The following is a 5,000-nucleotide window of genomic DNA, read 5'->3' on the forward strand; positions in this document are numbered from 1 at the left end:
CGCTGTGATTAGGAGTCTGTATGGTGATATTGTAATGTGGGTGCAGGCTTCACACCTGTATTGTCGGCGTGCCGCAGTCCTCCCTCCAGTCCTCACGCTCTCTCTTTATGCGTCCCCCGCCCCGAGTCGTCCTTCTCACCTCCCGCTCCCTCGCTCCTCCTTTCCTCACCTCACCCCTCACCTCTCCCACTTTCCCTCTTTTCTCTCCCACTCCCCTCCCCTCTCCCCACTCGCCCCCACACTTTCAACCCCCCCCCCCCCCCGCACCCCATCCCTTCAACTACCCTGCCCCCTCTCTCCCCCCCGATGCTTTTAGCCTTAACATCCATCATCTATCATCCCCCAATCATCCATGGATCATCCATCCCTCCGTCTGTCATTCATCACTCATCCATCCATCATCCATCCCTCCGTCTATCATTCATCACTCATCCATCTATCTTCTATCGTCCATCAATCGATCTTCTATCTTTTCCGTCCATCCAACCAAATCCATCCATCCGTCCATTCATCGATCTGTCTGTCTGTCTGTCTGTCTGTCTGTCTGTCTGTCTGTCTGTCTGTCTGTCTGTCTGTCTGTCTGTCTGTCTGTCTGTCTGTCTGTCTGTATGCCTCTCTGTCTGTCTGTCTGTCTGTCTGTCTGTCTGTCTGTCTGTCTGTATGCCTCTCTGTCTGTCTGTCTGTCTGTCTGTCTGTCCGTCCCTCTGTCTGTCTGTCCCTCTGTCTGTCCGTCCATCCGTCTGTCTGTCCCTCTGTCTGTCCGTCCCTCTGTCTGTCCCTCTGTCTGTCTGTCTGTCCGTCCCTCTGTCTGTCCCTCTGTCTGTCTGTCCCTCTGTCTGTCTGTCCCTCTGTCTGTCTGTCTGTCTGTCTGTCTGTCTGTCTGTCTGTCCCTCTGTCTGTCCGTCCCTCTGTCTGTCTGTCCCTCTGTCTGTCGGTCTGTCCGTCCCTCTGTCCCTCTGTCTGTCCGTCCCTCTGTCTGTCTGTCCCTCTGTCTGTCTGTCTGTCTGCCTCTCTGTCCCTCTGTCTGTCTGTCTGTCCGTCCCTCTGTTGTCTGTCTGTCCCTCTGTCTGTCTGTCCCTCTGTCTCCCCTCCTCTCGTAGGGACATCGCCTCCTCTTCTCCCCCATCTCGTTCAACCTCCCTCCTCGTTTAATAATTCAGAGGAGATGCACACATGAGCGCTCATCGCCGAGGGGGAGGGGCAGCGCGCGCGGGGGGGGGGGGGGGGCAGAATTAAAAACGTACCAACGGCTTCACCGCAGGGCCTCAGGAACCGTCCAGCGCCGTTCGCCCGGCTGGTCGCTCAGACGCTCTCTCTCCCCGAGCTCAGAGGGTTCCAGGGGGTTGGCTGGGTGGGCTGACAGCAGGAGGGGAGGAGGGGAGGTGGTGGAGGTGGTGGAGGTGGTGGGATCGATGGTGGTGTTGGGGGCGGTGGCGGTGGTGGGGGGGTGCTGTTGGGAGTGGTGGTGGTGGTGGTGACGGTGGTGGTGGCGGTGGTGGTGGTGGTGGTGGTGATGCTGGTGCTGGTATTGATGATGATGATGGTGGTGGTGGTGGTGGGGGGGGTTAAATGCTAAGCATGCCCCGAGTGGGAAGGTGGCGCGAGGGGCCTGCCGACATTTCCCGTGCGGCGCGGCTCACGGGCTCCTACCACGCCAGGCCACGTGCGGGCTCCGGCTGGGTTATTCACCGTGTTGTTGTCTGGAATTATGAGAGGCACTCAATTAGGGATCCTTAGGACGCCATTTTGGGCCCAGGAGGAAGAAGAACGCTGCTCATGGTGGTGGAAAGTTCCAGGCTTAGAAGTAGAGATGTTCCGATATAATTCTTTCCTTCCCGATACCGATTCCGATTCCTGAACTTCAGTATTCGCTGATACCGAGAATATACCGATACAGCGTCTAGCATTGTAACCACTTACAGCACTTGTTCTTATTGAAGGGTTCTCTTACGATGACAGCAATGGCGTCGGTTCACTTACTGTCAACAATATATTTCTTTAGAACTACATCATTGACATTGATATTCTATAATTATAATAAAACATTTGTGAAATAAAGCGTGAGCATCCATGTTTTTCCGACTTGGTAGCTCGAACGGTTGTGGGTCGGAGTTGTCGTGTTTCCCATTCCGACTTTCCACCTCAGACCGTTAGCAAACACAGCATAACACCGTAGTGTTTGTGCTGTTCTCTGCCTGTGTAGTCCATCAGCGTCACGTGATGGCATCAGACCGGCGCTTAGACTTGCGTACCCGATCGGTACCCGATGCTACATGTTAGGCAGTATCGGAGGACTATCCGATACTGGTATCGGTATCGGTATCGGTATCGGTATCGGTATCGTAACAACTCTACTTAGAAGAGGCGAGTCCTGCCAGACCTTCAGAGCTGTAGTTTCACTTTACTTCTGGGTTTTATTAAACATGGCTAGAACACGGCTGTCCCCAAACAATTGGCCAATGTTCACTCTGTGCACCGGTAATACCCCCTTCCACGGTGGCGGAGACCACATCTTTATCTCCTCTTTCGCACCGAAAAAAATCTTTTAAGCAGTTGGCTCCACATTTCGCAAGGGGGGATTATGCATAAAACATATTGATTGACGTCAAAAGTGCCTGTTTTACCATCCCTCCGGAGCTTTTTGCGTTTGTCTTTTGTTTTCCTCACTTTACCTGTGGAGGTTTGCTGCCTGTGCACATTTTATTTTAGAAATGGCCCCTGCTCCCCTTGGCACAGGGGTGCTAGCTTACGGGACATCAGTAGTATGCCAGCAGAGACGGTCTGGGAGGAGATGGTTACAGCTGTAGTCTGTGGCCCCGTGTTGGAGTACAAGGCTTCAGCTGCTGTTTGTGTGGTATGATACGGCTGTATGGATTTATAACAGGGTGGATGATAACTGTGTTGGCCTGAATACAGGCTTACCTTTGGTTCATGTTTATTATCACCGGATGTATATGTGTATACCTAAAGCAATGAACCAGCGGATGACGTTTGTATCGGGAGATTTCTCCAGTGGTACGGAAGGTTTGCTGGAAAAGGAGCAGCTGTGAAATAGATTGCTGAACCACATAATTTTACATAATTAACATGTTTACATCATCAATTCAGGCAGGTAAAGAAATATTTATACGTTTACTGGAATTCATTCAATCCAGATACGAATTTCAAATACGACAAATCCAGATGTCAGAAACAACATTATAATATAGTAGCTGTTTTATAGTCAGAAATGTCCCGCAATACCCACTGTTATCAATACCCTTGATAGCATTGTGATAAATACAATCTCTATGTGAATGAAGCCTTCTTATTACGCTTACAATGAATATTGACCAGACCTATCTATTTACAATCGGAGCAATAATGGTAATGCATTTGCATGAAGTTCATTGTGACTCTGTAATATATAATGTATCGAGATATGGGAAAATGGGAACAGCATATTCCAGTCTATGCTGCTATTGAGACACAGAGACAGAAGAGGATTACACAAGAGAGACAGGAGGTCTGACAGTCAGAGTCAGAGTCAGAGGGAGAGGGAGAGGTGTTGTTCCTTCTCGTCTCGCTGAATTTCACCAAGGTAACATCCCTGTCACTCACCCAGTCAACATATGTGGGAGCATAGTCACCATGGCGATGACAGGCTGATGACTCAGTGCGACACTTGGAGATGAAGCAAGGAGACAGGCTGCAACTTGTCTGTCCAGAGACACACACTCACTTCACACACACACACACTCATACACAAACAGACAGAGAGACGCACAATATCTCACACTCTCTACACACATGTATACAAACACACACACACACAGACGATCAGGAACAGGCAATCTCTACACACAAACGAACACATGCATTTGTACAACAACACATGCAGAGATGCACAGTAGACACTGTTGACGCACGTGCACCTGTACACAAACAAATGCATGCACAATAACACCCACGCGCACCCACTCACGTACACACACGCACACACATTGGGACAGACAAGCAGACACACACATGCACACACACACAGACACACACACACGCAGACACGCAATCTAACACACACCTACAGACACAAACATGCACCGAACACAATACACTTAAGACACAAACAAACAATAAAAACTAAAACTAGTGCAAATGGGTAACACATAACCTTGAACATATGCGAAGGCAACACAGAGCTATGCATACCAACCATACATTATGCATGTACATATGTACACCTGGGGCTGTATAGAGAGATTTTAAGGGCAAGGTTAGTGATGCATTCAAGCCTGACGCCCTTTTGTAATCCACAGATGGAAAGACAAAGAGAGATGGTAAACCGCAGAGGGGTTGAAATGACAGATCGTCGAGTACAGTGGGAGTACTTCAACTTGTAATACTCCTCCTAATGGCTGAGAAAGTATCACTTTGTCAGTCATACTGAACTCCGACGCAAGGAACACAGAAAGTGCTGTTTTTTCTGCGATCATATCTGTCTTTCATGAGGTGATTTGCTTTATAGTCCAAGTTGCTGTCCCGTTTGTTTCCAGATTTATTTGTGTATGTGTTTGTGTGTGTGCGTGCGTGTTTTTGTTTGTAATCGCCAGGACAACACCACGCCGTTGAATAGGTAATCCGAACACGGCTCTGATATATTGCTTCCTCAACGAACAATAGCAGCATTAATACGACGCAGGGTGCTGCTGCCAGAGAGAGGCCTTTCTGCCCCGCTGAATACCCTGGGTGAAGCCATGGCCTGGTGTGCTTTCCCCTCAGCCTGGCACCGGCAGCACCTCTGATAATCATCTCAGCTGTAATCCAACACAAGACACCTGCCCTATTGTGGCTGCCGAGAAGACAAGGGAAAGAAGTTGCATATTTTCCGTCAATGGAAATCCACTTCTCCCTCTCTCGCCCTCTCTCTCTAAACACCGCAGTTTGGACCAAAAACAATGGGACCAACAAAGTGTAACTTCATGCATCGTTCAGATAGAAACAAGAAGGTACTATTCGTCCAA

The sequence above is a fragment of the Gadus chalcogrammus genome, chromosome 11 (assembly GCF_026213295.1).
Source record: "Gadus chalcogrammus isolate NIFS_2021 chromosome 11, NIFS_Gcha_1.0, whole genome shotgun sequence".
NCBI lineage: Eukaryota > Metazoa > Chordata > Actinopteri > Gadiformes > Gadidae > Gadus > Gadus chalcogrammus.